This window comes from Macaca nemestrina, chromosome 4 (genome assembly GCF_043159975.1).
Source record: "Macaca nemestrina isolate mMacNem1 chromosome 4, mMacNem.hap1, whole genome shotgun sequence".
Lineage (NCBI taxonomy): Eukaryota > Metazoa > Chordata > Mammalia > Primates > Cercopithecidae > Macaca > Macaca nemestrina.
In genome coordinates, this window is record NC_092128.1 from 53,461,855 (window position 1) to 53,483,503 (window position 21,649).

General features: G+C 46.3%; 1 protein-coding gene, 1 long non-coding RNA gene and 1 pseudogene across 11 annotated transcripts in view; 1 reads left to right on the top strand and 2 right to left on the bottom strand.

Annotated features, from left to right (window-relative positions):
* LOC105475327 (ataxin 7 like 1) overlaps positions 1-21,649 on the top strand; it is a 272,598-nt gene that overhangs the window by 52,786 nt on the left and 198,163 nt on the right. The window lies entirely within an intron of this gene.
* Positions 1,119-19,868, bottom strand: LOC112425510 (uncharacterized). The gene is made up of 3 exons (XR_011622051.1): positions 19,735-19,868; positions 10,060-10,202; positions 1,119-1,245 (listed from the first exon to the last, which is right to left on the bottom strand). It is a non-coding gene; the product is annotated as an uncharacterized lncRNA (long non-coding RNA).
* Positions 5,128-5,757, bottom strand: LOC139355348 (large ribosomal subunit protein uL13 pseudogene; annotated as a pseudogene).

Genomic DNA, 21,649 nt, shown 5'->3' on the forward strand with positions numbered 1-21,649 from the left:
GGGAGTCTCGCTCTGTCACCCAGGCTGGAGTGCAGTGGCGCAATCTCAGCTCACTGCAAGCTCCGCCTCCTGGGTTCACGCCCATGGAGGTCTTTTTTTCTTTCTTTGGGTTGGGCACTCCACTGGTGGGCCCTTTTAATTAGGAAATGCATATTCTTCAATTCTGGAAAATGTTCTTGTACTGGTGGTGTTTTGTTTTGTTTTAATTTCTTCCTCCCCATTTACTTGGTTCTCCTTTCTAGAATTCCTTTTGTCAGATATTGAACCTTAGGGATTGTAAAACTCTATCAGTTTCTACTTTCTGTTTGCTTTTGTTTTCTTTTTCGAAGGCTCTTGTAAGCCTTCTAATAAGATTTTTTTATGTCACCCTATCATATTTTTAATTTCCAAGAGCTCTTGATTGTTTTCTGCTTTTTCTCTTACCATCGCATCCTGGTTTTGGTTTTTCTCTCTCTGAGGACATTAATAAGTGTTTTTGAAGTTCTCTTCTACTCGTCATGTAGCTTCCGTATTCCTCTATTCCTGGTCATTGTGTCTCAGTCTCTTTCAGGTGGGTGCTTTCTTTAAATGTCTGGTGATCCTTGGCCATTCATATTTAAGAGTGAGGCACTACAAGCAGCTTGGAGGTTCAGGGTGTTTTAGTGGAGCTTTTTACTGGTGGCCCATTGTATAGGGGGATTACATTGCGAACTCATCATTTCTTTAGAGAATTTTCAGTTGCCAGCATGTGGAGGCCTTTTCTTAAAAGAATTCCTCTCTGTTTTTTCAGAGATGAATTATCCCTTTTCCTGCCTGGAGCATGCTCTAAGAGCAGATGGAGGCAGAGGCCCGAGGGCATCACGCCATGAGAGTGGCCACCCTCAGTCCATCTTCTCTGTTTAGCCTTCCCGTCACCCCATCACTTCACCATGCCTCCTGTCCCCTGGTCTGGATCCTCTTCTAACCCATTTCTCCAATAAATAAACCTTCAGACTCTCAAGCAGTCTCCCCACACATCGTCCCAGCCATCTGAAGTATACAGTGCCTCCAGCTCCCAGGCCTCCCAAGGGTTATATCCCAGGCAGATATACTTACTTTGCATCCATACTCCTTTCTGTAGACACGTAGGTCACTGTTTCCTCCACTCTGCCCAGTCAGCAATCACTCCTCACCTGTCTTCCAAAAACATGTGCTTGTTTGCTGATATCTCTCATTTCCATTGTCTTTGCACTCTTTTTCACTTCTTTACTGTCATTTTAGGGGTGTCTTGGTCAAGAGAAAAGATAAAATTGAGGAGTAACCATTAATCCACCACTCATTCAGCCAGACAACAGACAGTGGAACCAAATGGGTTCCAGGCACTGCTGGGGATGGAGCAATGAACAAATCAGACAATAATTCCTTCCAATATAGTGTTTATTAGAGGTACCATGCTCTTGAATGCCACACAGTAGCAAGTCTAGTTAGTAACATAAACCTATAAAGAGAAGCTTGGGCCTGTTATGATTCAAGAACCAAGGTGCAGACGCCTAGGAACCCATATGCTTACTTGAACCTTTGCTATTTGTAAGTGATCACAAATGATACGGAAATGGGGTTGCCTCTGCTGTATGAGCTGGGAGCCATCATGTTTGCAAAGCACCGGAACAGCCTTTCTTTTTTTTTTTTTTTTTTTTTTGAGACGGAGTCTTGCTCTGTCCCCCAGGCTGGGGTGCAGTGGCCAGATCTCAGCTCACTGCAAGCTCCGCCTCCCGGGTTCACGCCATTCTCCTGCCTCAGCCTCCCGAGTAGCTGGGACTACAGGCGCCCGCCACCTCGCCCGGCTAGTTTTTGTATTTTTTTAGTAGAGATGGGGTTTCACCGTGTTAGCCAGGATGGTCTCGATCTCCTGACCTCGTGATCCACCCGTCTCAGCCTTCCAAAGTGCTGGGATTACAGGCTTGAGCCACCGCGCCCGGCAGGAACAGCCTTTCAACAAAAGATGATTAATGTCAGCCTTAGACTTTGTAGGAGATAGAAAACACCTTCTGCTACTCTAGAAAATCAGGATTACCTGACCTCGTGATCCGCCCGTCTCGGCCTCCCAAAGTGCTGGAATTACAGGCTTGAGCCACCGCGTCAGGAGATTGAGACCATCCTGGCTAACACGGTGAAACCCTGTCTCTACTAAAAATACAAAAAAAAAAAAAAATAGCCGGGCGACGTGGCGGGCGCCTGTAGTCCCAGCTACTTGGGAGGCTGAGGCAGGAGAATGGTGTGAACCCGGGAGGCGGAGCTTGTAGTGAGCCGAGATCGCGCCACTGCACTCCAGCCTGGGCGACAGAGCGAGACTCCGTCTCAAAAAAAAAAAAAAAAAAGAATAAAGAATATCAGGATTACCACTTCACAAGATTGTGGTGTAATCTGAAGAACACAGACCAATAAAAGTTCCTGACCAAAAGTAATAATAGCAAAAAAATAAAAATAAAAAAAAAGATACGGGGTCAGAGGATCTGTTAATCTCCAGTATTAGCAAGACTCCTCCTTAGAGCTGTGGCTTCCAAGCTATTTTAATCATGCACCTTTATCAGTAAAATTTTTTGGAGCTGGAACCCAAAAGTATGTGTATTTAATCATAAATTACATGCACATACTAGTCTAATACATTACTGATACTATGAAACAAAATTTAAAAGTTAAAAAGGCAAGCTAAAAATAACTAGAACGAGAAGTTTTAATATGTTTCCCCATCCTAATAGATGATCTTGGGCGTATAAAGCTCACTTAGAAACAACTCACTGGGAGGATGGAAATGAGGACTTGGTCATACCATCTACCATTGCTTAGCTATGAGATATTGGGCAAGCTACTTAATTCTAAGCCTCGGTTTCCTCATTTGTAAAGTGGTAATAAAAACACTACAATTTCCCTGGCTTCCTCATCATAGGGTGGCTGTGAGAATGAAGGTGTTTTATAAACTGCAGGGCACTCAGCACTCAACATGCAAACTCAATTGTGTGACCAATTAGTCACCTCCATGCCCCAGCCAATAACTTCTCCCTGAGTTTATTCTGTCACCCTAGATATCCTTCCTGTGGGTCATAAGAAGTAATGATGCGAAGGTGGACAAGTGAAGCAGTGAAAGTCTCTCTTCCTTACTTAGAAAGAGAGACAAAACCATAAAGCAACCCAGGCCCAAATTCTGCAGCTAGTCAGCACCATCCTCTCCATTCACAGGAGAGCACCTTTCTCCCTACAGCTCCAAGGGTGTTATGTTATCCACACTATAGACGTTATGGATTTATTTTTGGAGACAGGGTCTTGCTGTGTTGCCTAGGCTGCCTTAAACTCCTGGGCTCAAGCAATCCTCCCACATCAGCCTCCCAAGTAGCTGGAGCTCCAGCTGTGTGCCACTGTGCCCAGCTGACATTATGGATTTTGAGAAAGTAAATCTATTGTTGAGAAGCAGCAATGTTGTTCCTGAGACTCGAAGAATTTCAGTGTGTCCAGCTGAAGAACAGGGAAGGGCTCTATGACTTCAGCAAGACAATTATGTGGGCTGCCTGGTGGCAAGTCATTAAGCCCTACAGCAGTGTCACCGAAAGGTGTCTGGGGCTTACACGCTTGGAGTATGTGCAATGTCACCATATAGCAAAACTGCATTTCTGGCATCAACCAAAATAGAGGATTAATTATGCAAGGGGAAAATAAGATGTTCCAAGCACCAGTTAAAGGAAGTGTTGTGAGCACAGGAGCAATAATCACAGTTAACTGTACTGCGCACTTGCTTTATACCAGTCTGTGCCATGTGAGATCCCATTTAATCCTCACTGTTTCCATTTCCATTTTGCAGTTAAAGAAACTGAAGGTGAGAGAGGTTAAATAGCTTGCTCACAATCATGGTGGAGCCACAATTCAAATTCAGATTGCTGTCTCCAAAACCTATATCAGAAACCACCCTACTCTTCCACCTATCAAATGAGTTCTACATTTTCATCTTTGTTAGTGACTCCTCTCTCTGATATCCATATAACCAATCTTCTATGCCATTCAACAGGACAAAATTGGAAGGAGACTAGCGATCTCCTGTGCTAGCCACTCTCTTGAGGTTAGAAACCCAGACTCACTGCACAGGATCTTAAAGCAGCAGCAGCAGCAGCAGGTGTGTGTTAGTCAGTTTTTTTGCATGACTATAAAGGAATAACTGAGACTTGGTAATTTATAAAAACAGAGGTTTCAGCCAGGTGCAGTGGCTCACGCCTGTAGTCGCAACACTTTGGGAGGCCGAGGCAGGTGGATCACCTGAGGTTGGGAGTTCAAGACCAGCCTGACCAACATGGAGAAACCCCGTCTCTACTAAAAATAAAAAATTAGCCAGGCGTGGTGGCACATGCCTGTAATCAAAGCTACTCAGGAGGCTGAGGCAGGAGAATCGTTTGAACCCGGGAGGTGGAGGTTGCATTGAGCCGAGATCACGCCATTGCACGCCAGCCTGGGCAACAAGAGCAAAACTCCGTCTCAAAAAACAGACAACAACAACAAAAACAGAGGTTTCATTGCCTCACAGTTCTGCAGGCTGTACAGGAAGCATGGCACCAACACACCTGCTTGGCATCTGGTGAAAGCCTCAAGAAGCTTACAATCATGGCTGAAGCCAAAGCAGGAACAGGCATGTCACATGGTGAGCGTGGGAGCAAGGGGGTGGAGGGTAGGTCCCAGACTTTTAAACAACCAGATCTCGCATGAACTGAGCAGTAACTCACTTATCACCAAGGGGATGGTGCTAAACCATTCATGATGGATCCACCCCCATGATCTCATCACCTCTTAATAGGGCCCACCTTCAACACTGGGAATCACATTTCAACATGAGATATGTTGGTTTATTATAACTGAGTCTTCCAAGGACATGGAGGGAAATATGCAATTAAAAAAACCCAACCCGGCCAAGCACCATGGCTCACGCCTGTAATCCCAGCAGTTTGGGAGGCCAAGGCGGGCGAATATGACTTCGTGGTGATAGGTACATTTTGATGATTTTCTTGAATATTAGTTTGAAAGGCTTTGCTTCTATTGCTGTGACCTACAGGCATTAGGATCAGATGGGGTGGAGGACATCTGAATGAGGCACACACTTTTTTTTTTAGGAATAAACAGTCTTTACTGGGCTCAGACCAGGAGTTCATGGATTTTGCGGGCCTCTGTGTATTTGTCAGTTTTCTTCTCCACGTTCTTTTCACCCTGTTTCCATAGCCTCATGAGCTGTTTCTTCTTCCGATAGTGTATCTTGGCTTTCTCCTTCCTCTTCTCCTTCAGGGTGGCTGCCACTGCCTGGTACTTACAGCCAACCTCGTGAGCCAGGTGCCCCATGTAGGCAAACTTTCTTGTAGGCTTCAGATGCATGACTTCGAGGGCAGCAGGAACCACCATCCGCTTTTTGTTGTCATAGGGCGGTGGGATGCCTCAAACAGCTTGAGGGGATCCAGGGCGGCCCGGCCTCGCTTAGTCTCGAGGGACAGCATGCCTCGAGGTCCGCCGGAAGGTGCGGATAGAGGCCGGGAAGTGGTAGGGGCCTCGGGAAGTGGTAGAGAGACCTCGGGAAGGGTTGGTGTTCATCCGCTTGCGGAGGAAGGCCAGGTACTTCAACTTGTTGCTGTAGAAATAGCCAGAAATGTTGATGCCCTCATAGCGCACGACCTCTACCTTCCGCCCCAGCAGTACCTACTTAGCCACAATGGCCGCCAGGCGGCCCAGGACATGGCCTCGACCATCGAGCACCAGGACCTGCCCCTCTGTCATCTTCAGCAGCCCCCTGGGAAAGGATACTTTTTTTTTTTAATCCCAAACACAAGTTAATGCAATTTGCTTTGCTCTAATTTTAAACTTTTTTATTGTTAAATATCCAGCATATACAAATTTTTTGTTACGTAGTCAACCCGGATACAGAAAGCTTCATAAAACAAATGTACAAACTCATATGAGGTCATCACCCTTTGTAGGGTCACCAAGATGCCATTTGTGAACCCCTCCCAGTGACTGATCCCCTCCCCACAAGAGTAACTTTGATCCTGAAATTTAAAAACTGAATTAAATCCAATGGGTAGGAAACCATAATTCTCAGCAAACTATCACAAGGACAGAAAACCAAACACCGCATGTTCTCACTCATAGATGGGAATTGAACAATGAGATCACTTGGACACAGGGTGGGGGACATCACACACCCGGGCCTATCGGAGAGGTGGGGGGCTGGGGGAGGGATAGCATTAGGAGAAATACCTAATGTAAATGATGAGTTGATGGGTGCATCAAACCAACATGGCACATATATATGTATGTATCAAACCTGCACATTGTGCACATGTACCCTAGAACTTAAAAAAAAAAAAAAAAATCCAATGGGTAGATTAGCTGTCCCCATGTGTTTAACAACAAGGGATAGAGTCATAATCTTTTCTAGCTGCAGTGTTTTGGGGTCCTGAGTGGTTGTGGTACCCCAGTTTTTAGGTAAAGCATTTCCCCTGGGAACATTATGCATTTTTATGCAGCTTTATCCTAGTACATGCCAGCTTCAATGCATACTGCATCTTTGGAGCCTGCAGACTTACCCAGTAGTGCCCAAACTTTTGGGGACCTCCTTTTCTGAATTATCTTAAGTTGGTAAGACAGCTAGATGGTTCCTTTCTTTTAAACCAAAGCTGTGTTAGGACAGCTGATCATTCAGCCTTGAATTTGGGCCATTACAGAGTTAAACCCTGAAAAAGTCGTTTGCTTTCACCTTGAACATTCTAAGACTGTTATACTGATTCTAAATCTATTTCAAAAGACAAGGGGCTGGGCGTGGGGGCTCGCATGCTGTAATCCCAGCACTTTGGGAGGCTGAGGCAGGAGGATCCCATGAGGATCCCTGACCAGCATGGCAAAACCCCATCCCTACAAAAAATACAAAAATTAGCTGGGCATGGTGGCACATGCCTGTAGCCCCAGCCACTCAGGAGGCTGAGGCAGGAGGATTGTTTAAGCCCAGGAGGCAGAGGTTGCAGTGAGCTGAGATCTCTCCACTGCACTCCAGCCTGGGCAACAGAGTGAGACCCCCATCTCAAAAAAAATTTTTTTAATTTAAAAAGACAAGGATTTTAGCCCAGGCATCTTGTTAAATTGAGAGTCTGGTATCCAGCACTCATCAGGATGCTTTTGGAATGCTTGTGAAACCTCAGTGATTTTCTTACAGCTTCATTTGATTTTATATGACTTTTAACTTCTTATTTGGAAATAATTTCAAATTTCCAAAAACATCAAAAATAAGAATAGCACAAAGAACATTCTATAGCCTTTACCCAAATTCAACATTTATTTATTGAAACAGGGTCTTGCTGTGTTGCCCAGGCTAGAGTGCAGGGGCTCAGTCATAGCTCACTGTAACCTGGAACTCCTGGCTCAAGCAATTCTTTCACCTCAGCCTCCGGAGTAGCTGAGACCGCAAGTATATACCACTGCGTCAGCTAATTTTTTATTTTTGGGGGTCGGGGGAGGCAGATAGAGGTCTTGCTATGTTGCCCAGGCTGATCTCAAATTCCTGGCCTTGAATATTGCTCCAGCCTCAGCCTCCCAAAGTGCTGGGATTATAGGTGTGAGCCATTGCCCTGGCCCAACTATTGTTAACATTTTGCTCCATTTGCTTTGTCCTTCTGTTTCTTGGGGATAGGCAATGGGGGAGAGAGAGACCGATCCAGATATATTTTTAATAGTTGCACATAATATTTTTCTGAACCATTTGAGGGCAAGTTACATTCTTCGTGGTATTTTACCAATTACTTCAGTGTATGTGTCCTAAGAATAGGAATATTCTCTTACATAACCTCAGTACAGTTTTCAACTTCAGTAAATATAACATGCAAGCATTTACTTTAATATAATCAGAAGAAAAAACCACCAACAGACAGTGGTTTATTTTTTTCTACACACTGAGCAGTAGGCTTCTATTTTCATGTGGTTTGCATACAGCAATCTTCAAGTCTAATTGTTTCAATCTTATTGAAATTGCTTTCTCCTGTATCAACAATAGGTAGAGGGTGCACATTGACATCTCTGTTTTCAATCAAATGTTTGTTTACTTTCTGCCCTCATTAGGGTCTCTAAACACATCAGAGAGATAATAAAAATAAATATCCCATCCGCTCCCAGGCCTTGGAAATGAGAGAGTAAACACCAGTATAATTTAACACTTTCCTAGTCCACTGGGAAAATGTTGCCTTTTTATGTCTACAGCCCTTTAGGAGGAGAAGCTCTCGGTTAAATAAAATATCCTTTGTATCCTCTTTGCTGAGCTTCCCCTCCTTGACTACTTTCACCAGAACCCCACCAGCTGGGGTAAAATACTGGTAAGTGACCCATGCCTGTTCCCCCTGTTTTCTAAATTCAGTGGTCAATGTTTGTGACAGCTGTCATCAACTGCATCTTACTGTGCTCCCCGCGCTCTGCAGTGCTCTGCAGGGTTCTCGGCTTAGAGAACTTAGCTTAGAACTCCTTAGAGTCCTTGGCTTGTCCCACATAGGAACGAACCTTCCAGAACATTCCAGCTCCCAACTGAAGGTGAGACAGCACAGACATTTCCCACTGGGGCCTCCACTTGGGCCAGGAACAGGTACGGTGAGGGTGGCAGCGATGTTGGGAAACTTCTTGGCAGCTTCCCTGAGGCTGCGGGGAAGGGAGCATTACAGGAGTGCTGTGCTTGGAAGTTTTCAGCAGCAGGAAAATCACATTTATAGGTTCTGAATCTGAACCATTTCACACTGAGAATTTTGCAATACTTCCTCTTTCTCCTCCTCCACCCCAACCTCTCATTTTGAGTTGCTTTGTCACCCTATTTCTCCTATTAAAAGCTAGTATATATAAAAATCTCTGGGTGCTGACGAGTTGATGGGTGCAGCACGCCAACATGGCACAGATATACATATGTAACAAGCCTGCACATTATCCACATGTACCCTAGAACTTAAAGTATAATAATAAAAAAAAAAATCTCAAGGCAGTGCATCCTTAAATTGTTTTCTATCAGAGTTTTCTAAAAGCAGTTTAAAATTCAGCCAGTGCCCTTCTTAGATTCTCCCCGGCCTCCAGACCCTCTCCCCAGAACAACCTCTTTAAAATCTTTTTGTTATTTTTTCTGGGGTTGACCCCTCTAAATTAGATGCTTAGACTGCGTTCCTGATTTATTGGTTTTAAACACTATCTACTGACTTCCTGTTAGAAGAATTTGGCCCTCTCATACCACCCACCCTCACTTCTCCTCCCCATCCTCCCAGTAAAGCTATACAGGTGGGCAAAATTCATGGTCAGTGTTTACAGTATGATGGTGATTTAAATATTATTCACTAAGGAGCCAACTATTGTACTGGGATTCGGTTTCCTTTCTTATATAACTTTTTGTTTTTCTTTTAGTTAATAATCGCCCTTAAAAGACTACTTTTTCTATGAGATACCCATTGCACGTTCTCCCAAATGTCTACCAGTGGCATCTGCCAAACGCTCACAAGCATCCTGTGAACTCTCAGTCCCCAACTCCCGAATCCTCCACCTCCTGCTCCAGCCTAGACTTGTCATTCCCTAGGCAAGCTGCCGAGCATCATGCAGGGACTTTCTTTCGCTGTGCCTCTGAGGCTTAGATCCCTGTTTTTCTTGGACCTATTTCTTCCTACTTTTTAGTTTGTCCATTTTAGGGGAGAGTACATCCTCTGACAGCTTCCTGAGAAAGTGCCTGGGAGGCAAAGTTTTTAATGCCATGTGGGTCTGAAAGTGCCTTTGTCCTTCCCTCAGTCTGAATAATGGTTAGTTGGGTATAGAGTTTTCAGCTGAAAATAATTTCCCCTCCAACTTTTGAAGCTAACACTTCACTGCCTTCCAGCTTCTGGTGTTACTAATGAAAAGCCCAGTGCCATTCTAAGTCCTTGATGCAACCTGTTTTTCTCTCTGGAAGTTTATGAGATATCCTCTTTATCATTTTTTTAAAAAGCTAAGTGATCTCAGTGTAGAACATTTAGGGGTTTCAGAATCACACAACTCTTAATAATAAGGTAGAAAGTCAGCCTGCAGTGTACATACCTTTTCCTAGAGCCAAGCACAAAATGCAAATGTGAGATTTCAATGATTTCTGACTCTCAGATGGTCTTGCACCTGGTACTTCTCCCCCTCTTCACTCCATAATACCTGGTTCTTCAGGCACAAGTAAGCAGTTTTCAGAATGTCTGAGAGAGAAGAAATGAACACCTTTATATCCGTGTAAGAGTGATTTCACATCTTTTCCCTGAAGAGGCAAAACTGAGGTGGGGACAGAGGAATAGGAGAGCATTGTGGGTCCCCCTCCCCAGAAAGGACCAGTCCCATCTGCTGCCCCCCAGCCTGTCTTAGCAGCAGTTCCATTTCTTATATGTTTTCAGTAAATAGTAAATGATATTTTGTAACAGTCCTATGAACTGATTGTTCTAGACTGGCAATTTCTGTGAAACCAAGTAATAAATACAAAGCCCCAGGAGGAAGCCATTCAGAACATTCTCTTCTTATTTAAAGAATTTATTTGTACATGAGATTTTCTGTATCTTTTCTGAATGTTTAGCCATGAGGAGTGAGAGACAACTTAAAATGTTATCTTTTAAATTCTGCAGGTATTTTGCAACTCTGTCAATCCCCTTTCTGACTCTTCTGCCCTCCTTTCTCATACATGATTCTTCCTCACATGTATTTTAAAGGATTTCTAAGCATTGGAGTCAATAAGCCCCTCTAATGAGGAAGGAATTAAGAAGTAGAAGAAAGAACTAAAAACAAAAAGCAACTGCCTGAAAGTCAAGTAATCATAAAGTACCTATTAATAACCTAAAATATGTAAATATAATCCAATATTTATGCTAATGCATAGAGGCATCCTAGCTTTCCTATTCCTCAGACATAGACCCTGGGGGGGAAAAAAAAAAATCCTGCTGGAAAACACTGAATTGATAGTTTCTCTCCCTTCTCCCTATCCCCTTCTTCAACATCTTCATCATCATCACAATCATCATTGCCACCAAAGCTTCAAGTGGTAGGAGGCGGGGCAAAGATAAAGTTTATTGAATTTTTAAAAGCTCACTGAGGTGAGGATAGTGAATTGCCAAGTCAGTGTCAGGGGGTCCATCAGCACAGCTGCTGGCACTGGGATCACAGTTGGAGGCCAAGTGAGAGAAAACACTGGATGGTCCCCAGGTAGAGAGGATACATCCTGAAGGGCAGGGTCTGAGCACCTGATGGATGTGGGACCCTACAGAGAATGGGGACTGCTGTGAAGTTGGGTTTATTAGACTGATTTCCTGAGGATAACGTCTCCTCTGGAAGGACAGCTTTTGTGTAAGGTGAAATGGAGGAAGAGAGGATTGAGGCTAGAGGGGCATTAAAAAGAAAGATTTGAGACTCAGAAAAGTGGGACTCATACTGGTGGGAGGAAATTGGAGTCCAGGAGAGATGGAGAAATTATCAGAAAACACCCAGCTATCTCAAATTCAGAATTCAGGTTCGGATAATGACATCCTAGGATACTGGGGGGAAAAAGAGAGAGAGAAAGAGAAAATTGCTTTTGGTAAGCTTAGCAGAGTTAGAAAAGGAGAGGTCCCAAAAAACAGAAAGTGGCCAAATGATTTTCTGGTTTCCAGAAAAGGGAAAAAAAAAAAACAACTTAGTTTCAGAATTTACAGATAAAGGAAGAGTCTAGTGTGCATTATTAAAATTATAGATCGTGAATACTAGAAAAGAAGGGAGTGAACACCAGGAGCCAACCTGGGTTTACTAAGAACTGTGTACACCAGAGAAATCCCATCTCCTTTTCTCCTGGGCTGGGAGGCCAGGGAATATTATAGATAGTGTCTCTGGTTTTAACAAAGCAAAAGTTTGGCAAAAGTCTGTCATGTATGTGGAAAAGATGGAATCCACATGAAGTCATACAAGTAGGTAAATTCTTAACAGGTTGAAAGGCGGTATCTGTGGAGAAGTCAGTGAGGGCAGGGATCTTTGTTTTGGTGGTGGGGTGGTCTAGTTTGGTTTGGTTTGGTTTGGTTTTGTCTTGTTTTTGAGACAGGGTCTCACTCTGTCACCCAGGCTGGAGTGCAGGGGTGCAATCACAGCTCACTGCAGCCTCGACCTTCCAGGCTTAGATGATCCCCCACCTCAGCCTCCCAAGTTACTAGGACCACAGTGTGTGCCATGCCCAGATAAACTTTTGTAGTTTTTCTAGAGACAGAGTTTCATCATGTTGTCCAGGCTGGTCTTGAACTTCTGGGCTCAAGTGACCTGCCCACCTCAGCCTCCCAGAGTTCTGGGATTACAGGTGTGAGCCACTGTGCCCAGCTAGATCTTTGTTTATCACTGATGAATTCCTGACACCTAGAGCAATGCCACAGTGGGTGCTTAGTAAATATCTGTACAGTGAGTGGGCCGTAACTGAGCCAGAGGGACAACTGTAGGGAAATGTTACAGACTTCTTTCCTGCCCCTGTCCTGCTTCGTTTCATATTAAGAACTCGAGTAAAGACGTTGATGATGTGCTCAGTAAAGTTTGTGGAGAACAGAAAGCTAAGCCTGAAAACTAGTATGGAAACTGACGGAATCAAGACCCGAATATCTTGCTAGTCTAAGTTACATCTCTCAAGATCTAAAAGTTTAACAGGAATATATGTAAACTACTCTTCTTGAGACTTGGAAATCAACTGAACAGGTACAAGAAGGGGAGATATAACTTAAGAAACCTTACTTTTAAAGTTCATGTGTTTTCATTGACTCCAAACTTAGTGTTAATACGGGTTATTAACATAACCCGTATTATGAGGCCCATTTCAGCCATCCGTGTTTGGATTCATCAGTTTCAGCAAATGCTTACTGCAGGCCTGCTCTGTGCCAGGGAGCTGGTTGTGTACAGAGACAGACATCCCCATCAACCCCAGGATAGGAGATGAGCACTAAGGTTGAGGCAGGGGTAGCATCCAGTGGGGCTTGAGAAGGGAGCAGGGTGCCTCCCTATGCCTGGGGTGGTCCAAAGCGTTCACAGGGCAGGGGAGCTCTTAGGCTGAGACCCAGAAAACAGGAGGGAAAGGGGCAGCTGGCAGAGGAGACAGTTTGTCTGAAGACAAGGTGTGGGGGCCATTGAGAGTGGTCTGTTCAGTGAGCTGTCTGGGACTTAGCCTGTGAGGGAAAGAAGAGAGGTGGCTGAGGTAGGCCAGCAGGGAGGCCTTGGCCCACCAGGAGCTGTGGGGCCAGGGGAGAAATGCAGGTGCCAGTATGCGGCACTCTTGGTTTCCTCCTACCTCCTGGGCTGTTCCAACTCAGAGTCCTTTGCTAGTTTCTGCATCTCCCAGTTTCAGCTTTGGAGTGCCCCAGGCTCAGTCCTTGGCCCTCTTCTCTTCCCATGTATACTTTTATTCCTTGCTGCCCTCATCCAGCCCCATGGCTATAAATGCATTCTATTTGCATACATGTCCCAGACTCCTGTCAGCAGCCTGGGCTTTTCTCCTGAACTCAGGACTCAGACGTCCCACCACCTGCTTGACATCTCCAGCATTTAACATGTGAAAAACTGAATTGTTAGATTACCCCCTGTAATAGTTTGCTAGGGCTGCCACAACAAAGTACCACAAACTAGATGGCTTAAAATAACAGAAATTCTTTCTCTCTTAGTTCTGGAAACCAAAAGTCCCAAGTCAAGGTGTTGTAGGGCTGCAGTCTCTCTGAAGGTTCCAGGGCAGAATCTGTTGCATGCCTTCCTCTTTGCTTCCAGTGTGGCTGGCCATACTTGGCTTTCTGTGTCTTGTAGCTACGTCACTCCCGGCTCTGCCTCCTTTATCGCGCAGTGTTCTCCCTGTCCACCTTCACATCATCTCCAGGCCTGTCTGCGTCTCTTCTCCTCATCTTATAAGGACACCAGTCATATTAGATTAAGGCCCACCCTAATGACCTCATCTTAACCTGGTCACTTCTGCAAAGACCTTGTTTCCTTCCAAGTAAGACCACATTCACAGGTACTGGGGATAGGACTTCACCATGTCTTTTCAGGGACCCCGCAACTTTCTTCATCTGCAGCCTTTCTAGGTTAGCTGATAGGCCACTTCATTCTTCAGTTGCTTTGGATGGAACTGTTGGCATCATCCTTGACTCCCATCTTTTTCTCCCGTCCACATCTAGTCCACCAGGAAACAGGTTAGGTTCAAAACCAACTGCTTCCCCCACCTCCACTTCTGCTGCCCTGATCTGAGCCACCATCACCTAAATTACTATAAAAGCCAAGTATCAGTTCATGTCACTCCTCTGCTCAAAAGCCTGCACAGCTTCCCACGCCACTCAGAGTCACTGCTACAGCCTTTCCGCCGCCCCCATGCCGTCCCCGGCTTCAGTGCCCTCTACACTGGCTCGTGTTGGCTCCTGCACACAGGCTAGCTTCTTTGCTCTCCCTCATATGTCCTAGACTCTCCCCTTCGCTGGACCTTTGTGCTAGCTCTTCCCTCTGTGCGGAACACCATCCCCTAGATGTGCTCCAGCCTCACAATCTACCTTCTCACCTTATTCTAGTCTGCTCAGATATCACCTTTTCAGTGGCACCCTTTTTACAATTCCAGCCAGCCTTGCCACCCAGCCTTCCCAGCTCCAGTGGTTTTTTTTTTAGTAACACTTTCCCCTTTCTATACCAGACATTGTGGGGAATATGTATTGTTTGTTGTTTGTCTCACCTGTTAGCATGTGATGTATACAAGGCAAGGGGCTTGTCAGTTTTGGTCACTGGTGTTTCCCAAGTACCTAGAGCAGGGGAGAGCCAGGACTGGGCCCAGGTCTCCCTGGCTCCAAGGCCACCCTCTGGCTGCTGTGAAAGATGACTTTGAACTATGCAAGGGTAGATCTCTCTGACATCACATCTCGTTTATCCTCCCTGCCCCGTCTTTTGCCATCGTCCTCAGTGACTTCAGTATCTCTGTAAGCCTACTTGCTAAAATAGAAATTTTAAACTGTACAGAAAGAACATGGTGTTATGTTCAAGAGATGGAGTCTGGGCTGGGTGTGGTGGCTCATACCTGTAATCCCAGCACTTTGGGAGGCCAAGGCTGGAGGATTGTTTGAGTCCAGGAGTTTGAGGCCAGCCTGGGTAACATAGTCAGACCTCGTCTCTACAAAAAATTTTAAAAATTAGGTGGATGTGGTGGCATGTGCCTTTTGTCCCAGCTACTCGGGAGGCTGAGTTGGGAGGATCACTTGAGCCCAGGAGGTCAAAGCTACAGTGAGCTATGATAGCATAAATATACTCCAGCCTGGGCAACAGAGTGAGAGCCTGTCTTGGGGGGGAAAAAAAGGAGTCTGGAGCTACTCACATAGCAGGTAAGCATAGGCACCTCACTTCACCTCCCTGTGCCTCAGTTTCCTCATCTATCAAAAGGAGATGATCATGCTACCTTACCTCAAAGGGTTTCTGTGAGGGCTAAGTAAGTTAATATATGTAACCACTTGCCATGGAAACAGTGAGTACCATGTCAGTATTATTGTAAGAATATATATCTGAACCTCAAGGACACTATGTAAATGAAATAAGCCAGTCATAAAGGATCAATACTGCCTGATTCCACTGATACGAGGTATCTAAGATAGTTGACTCGTAGAAGCAGAGCATAGAATAGTTGAGTGTCAGGGGCCAGAGGAAGGAAGAAGTGGGGTTGCTGCTCAGTGGGTATGGAGTTTCAGTTGTACAAGCTGAGTCAGTTCTAGAGATCTGCTTTACAACAGTGTGCTTATGGTTAACCATACTGTACTGTACACTCACAAATGTGTTAAGAGGGTAGATCTCATGTTATGTGGGGCTCTTTAAACCACAACTTGTTTTTTAAAAAGGATGTAATATATTAGTCACTAACCCTTTGTTTTACTGAATTTTCTCAAGGTTAAGGGACTTACCCAAGTGCTCGCAGCTTGCTAATGAAAGAGGATGACAAGAATGAAACCTCTGACTTCCAGGGCTCTTTGCCCTGCTCCAAGTCAGGCATCAGTCCTGTCCGTCAAAATCCAGATTATCAAAGGACCATAGTATAAAAGGGCTCTGCAATATGGGGAGGTGCATCCACCCTTCCTTGGGAGAAACGCCTCACATGTTGGCTTCATAAAACGCTTCTATGCCTCATAGGTTGGGCAATGAGAAATAAATAATCCAGACAGTGGTGTTTTTGATAGGTGGCTAGAGCTTCCCAAACAGGGGGAGTAAACAAAAGAACCATCTTAATTTCAAGCTTCATTAGAACTACCAAAGACTGAAAAGTCATTTTTCAAAATGGTGGGTGGTGCCAGGGCTCTATCCCCACCTGGAAGGGGCACTTGATCTGTAAAAGCAGCAAAAATAATTGTGTCTTTTATGTCACTTGGGTAGAAGCTCCTGTCCCAATTAATTCTTATCTCCTCCTCCCTTTATATATATGCTTGGGCTAAGTGACATCCTAGCAGTTTCTTGTTTTGTTTTCTCTCTTCTTAACAAGGAATTCTCTCTGCTTAGGCATTTTAGGTGCTGATTTTTCTCATGTCCCAGAGATGCTTCTAATTAGTTGATGCTTCCTTCCCATAATAGTTCACCACAAAGAGTGGGTTTGGACTGGAGGAGGGAGCAATTTTGTCATCTTGTCAAAGTGCCGCTGATCAGGTTGGCTTTCCTGAGTGCTCATTCATTTTTCCACCTCTCTGGAAATGGAAGCAGCAAGCAGCAAGCTCCTTGCTGAGTGGAGCTGGAAGTTGCTGGGTTTTGCTGTCTCCCCAGTGCTCCCCAGCACCCTTTGATGAAATGCTGCCTCGGAGCCTTTGCAGTAGAGCTTACTAGAGAAATTATCTTTTCCTTTCGCATCAGTGGAAAAACACTCAGCTGGGGACAATATGGCAAAAGCATGCCACTGTCACCTTGTCCCTGAGTAACCTGGCACCCATCAGGGCTGCCTGCAGGTCCTTGTGTGTCCCGGGGAGAAGGTATATAAAGGCCTCTTCCTTTTGCCGCGCTCTAGGAGCACAGTGACCCTCCAGGCCAAGGACAGTGCTGTATTCTTGGGTAGTTCTGACATTGCAGAAAGAGTCTGTGGACACTAGAGATCCACGAATTATCCTCCAGTGCTTCCGAGCTAGAAGGAGATGCTGGCTCGGGCCTTCTTTAAGGACTTGGATCAGTTAGCTTTTGCTATGCAACAAACCACCCCAAAACTTGATGGCTTCAGACAGTAAACGTTACTTACTATGATCCTGTGGGTCTTCTGGGTGTTTCTTCTGGTGTGGATAGCACAGCCTGGGCTGGATGGGCAGAGAGGCTCTCCCTCACCTGTCTGGTGGTTGGGAGGCTGCTCGGTCTGGAGAGGTCTGGGCAGGAACTGCTCACTCGTGCTCCGTGTGGGTCTGTCCACGCCACCGCAGCCCAGCCCGGGCTTTCCACATGAGGGTTCCAAGGAGAACAAGAGAGGGCACACAAACCCAGTGCAGAAGTATTTTGTAAGTATCTGTCACGTTTGATGATGGTCTGTTGGTCAAAGTATGTCCTGTGACTGAGCCCAGAATCAATGTGAGAAGAGGGCACCCAAGGGTGTGAAGATAGGAAGGTGTAAACAACTGGGGGACCATCCCTGCAACAGTCTACCCAGGAGTGCCACGTCAGAAGGTGTGTCCTGTTCTCACCTTGCATGGGTTTGTGTCAGTGTGGGGCAGCTCTTTCAAGGAAGAAATGAAAGGCTCTTTTGAGGTAGGGAAGCACGGTGGAGTTTGACACACGGTGTTCAAATTCTGCGTAGCGTTGACCAGCAGTGTGACATCGGGCAGGGGACTTGACTTCTCTAAAGCCTGGGTTCTTCACCTCTAAGCTGGGTCTGGTCAAGTCTCCCTCGTGAGGTTCTTCAGGACACTAACTGATGTTTGTGGAGCAGGGTGTGTGGCATGTGGTCAGCACCCAATGTAGCTGGCATTGTGGCGGGGCAGCAGAAAGGCAGCTATGCTGGGAAGTTGGACGGTGCCAACTCCTGGGACAACAGGTGGTCATCCATGCACAGGAAGCTTGGCTGGACCCCTGGATGGCAGTGTGCCCTGGCCCAGGAGGCCAGGTGAAGATGGCAAAAGGGAAAAGGAGGCTCTACTGGCTTCTTGCAGACTAAAGCCCCGTTCACATATTTGTAGTTTAAAATTGAAACAAGTCACCCTTTCTTAGTTGTACATCCCCCAGAGCAACTGCCAGTTGACTTCCACACCCTATTTTTTCCCCAGAGCTTTCACTCCTTGTCAGAGGCGGCGGACACTGCAGTGCTTCCCATGTGGCTTCTCTGTGCCTTTGACTCTGTTGCTGGGTCCTCCTGGACACTTCCTCCTGACTCACCTCTTACCTCTGCGAGCGTTCCTCTCAGCTTCCTTCACTGGCCCCTTCCCTCCTCTCATCTTCTTGTTGTTCATTGGTGTTCCCCAAATTCTAGCCTTAACCCTGTTGTCAGACAACACTGTTTCACAGGGAGACTCTGCACAACCCCAGCGTGGCCCCCGCCTGCTCACGATGTCCCCACTCTGTCTCGCTGGCCCCAGCTTGCCTCTTGGACTGCAGATCAGTTTCTCACACTCAGTAGGCTGCAAAACAAAGCTCTCTTCCCCATATGTCCTCAGTCTGCTCGGGCTGCTATAAGAAAGTACCATAGCCTGGGTGGCTTAAACAACAGAGATTTCTTTCTCACAGTTTTGGAGGCTGACACCCACGATCAGGGTGCCCGTGTGGCGAGTGGACGGGTGCTCTCTGGGCAGAGAGAGCCCTGGGTCTCCTCCTCTCCTTACAAGGGCACTAATCCCATCATGGAGCTCCACTTTCAGGTCCCCATGTAAACCTCATCATTCCCCAAAGGTCCCATCTCCTAATACCACCTCACTGGGGGCTAGGGCCTCAGCACATGAGTCCAGGGGGACGCAGTTCTGTCTCTAGCACCATGTAACCTGCATTCCCATCTGTCTCCCCCCGTTCCCAGTAAGCCAAGCCAGGAAGCGCTAAGTCATTTCCCACAGTGGTCAGTTCCAAATAAATGTCTCTCGGGTCCTGCGTCCTCTCTGTCCCTGCATCCCCAGACCCTGCAGCAGCCCTCTCACCTCCAGGCGTGTTCCAGCAAGCTCAGCATTGCTTCCAAAACAAGCACCGATGACTGCTCTCTGCATTCTCTCTCTTATACACATGAGCACATGGTAAAACCCTGCCTCGCACCTCTCTGGCCTTATCTCCTGCCCTTCCCCCCAGCATCCTCATTCCCTGCTACACTCACCCACCTGTGGCACCCTCACCAGGCCAGCACGTCTCACTGCACTGCATTTGCTCTTGCTGTTCCCACGACCTGGGCTACTCCTCCGCCTGCGACTGCCTGGAAGCTTATGCTCATCTGTCAGGAACCTACTCTGGGGTCATCCTGGTGAAGCTCTCCCTGCCCTCTGCCGCAGCATGAGCCACATACATGTCCTGTTTATCACTTGCCAAGTGTACTGTGGGCTTGTGAGTCTCGGCCTGTCCCCTTTCATGATCTGTGAGCTCCTTGAGGCCATAAATCATCACATTCATTTCTCTGTACCCCAGTGTCTGGCATATAGTCAATGACAATAAATAAGTGTTGGATAAATGAGTGAGTAGATGAGGGCAGTGGGTGAGACCAACAACCTCCTGTTTCCCACACTGAGTCACCCCAGGTTCCCCATTGGCACAGGTGCCACTAGCTGCCAGCCCCCTGAACTTCCTGCATATCCAACTTACCAAGTCCTGGAGCAGCTGGAGTTCTCCTTCCCACCCTACAGCACTAAGGCCCCTGGCAAGCTCTCACCCGCCCCCAGGAAGGCCCCTCATAGAGAAAGCCCTTGGCACCTTAGCCAGAGCTCATGGCTCCCTCCTCTAGCACGCTTTGCCCTTTCTGCCTGCTTAATCATGCCACTTTATGCCATCCCATTCTCTAACTGGCTCAAGTTAGCCCTTTATTACATCAGCTCACTCTACTGTCCGGCTCGTTCATTGTGTTAAGTGTGTATGTTGTTGTCCTAGCTGATCCTCATTGTAGACAGGAGCTTCTATTCTTTATTGGTTCTTGGACATTTGGTAAATGCTACACCATGGGTATTTATTCATAACTGACCTCAGAGTTCTTGTTACTTCCCTGCCTGCCTGTCTCCCTTTCTCCCAGCTGCCCTCCTCTTTAAAAAGGCACAGTGTCCTAAGAGTTAAGATTCAGCAGACTTGAGTTCAGGTTTTGGCTCCAGCATTCCCACACTGTGAGACTGGGAGCCAATAGCTTAACCTCTTTGAGCTTCTATTTCCTTATCTATAAAATGGAGATAATGTCACCCCTGCAGGGCTGCTGTGAGGATTAAATGAAACAATCAATGAACAGCACTTAGCACAGTACCTAACATGGAGTAAATACTCAATAAATGCCAGCTGCTGTGATTGATGTTTTTTCAATAATATTATTTTATCAATAAATCTTTCCCTTAAGGATCTGTCAGAGACTAGCCCCAGGCCAGCACCTAACACATAGAATAAGTGTTTGTAGAAATGTCAGGCAAGCATGCAAATTTATTTCTAGGGCTTCCCTGAAATGCTTCCCCTTCCTTGTTAGTTGGAATGAGAGGCTAGTTTTCCCTAAGATGTTTCCACTCATCTCCAACAAGAGCTTCCTTCTTATAAACACAGCCCATGTTCTGAACCTTCTCTTGGGGCGGGGTGGGTTACGCTGGCTCTTCACCCATACACGCACATGTCTGGACAGCCAGGCTCAGGAGTCCCTTCTTAATCTGGCCTTTTTGGAAGCAAGACAGCTAGACCCTTCCCTTCTATTCATATCAGATTTTAGGGTTTGCTTTCCTGGTTTGATTTGGTCTCAGCATAGCTATCACCTGTCTTGAAGGGCTTTTCTGGGAAGACACCCTGAGGGACCTGACAGGGCATCCAGGAAGACTCTGCTCCAAGGCCAGGAAAGGAAGCTGGGCCCCTACTTCTAGCCTCTGGAGCTTGGCCAGGCAGAGGGATGCCCATTTCTCTCCCTCTGGTCAAGGCTGGTAGAAGTCCTCCCCACTGAGAGTCAGGGAGGCGACAGGGACACAAACCCTATTGAACATAGCTCTTGGTCCCTTACCTGTGGAGGGTTCCTTCCTGGACCACTTAGCCGTCTCAGAGAGGGGACAGTATTATAGTCCCATCTCTGATCACTGGAGAGGCAAATCAAGCACATGATTCTCACCCCTGAGCCTTCCCTATTCCAGTTCATAACTGGGTGGAAATAGATAAAATCATAGGCTGTTCCTATGGGAAGGTACCCTTGGGGAAGTCTAGGCCAGTGCCGGGTTGAACAGCTACATCAAAGTTACCTGGAAAGCTTTGTTCCAAAATGCAGATTCTTGCAATGGATGCATATCCAGAATTTCCAGTTCAGTCAGGCTGGCTGGAACGCAGTCATCTGTCCCCTAAGAGCTCCTGAAAGATTCCAATGCACAGTTAGGTATGGACCCATTGCCCTGTCCCATTGCCTTATCTCTTTTTTTTTTTTTTTTTTTTTTGAGACGGAGTCTCGCTCTGTCTCCCAGTCTAGAATGCAGTGGCGCCATCTCGGCTCATTGCAGCCTCCGCCTTCCAGGTTCAAGCCATTCTGCCTCAGCCTCCTGTGTAGCTGGGACTACAG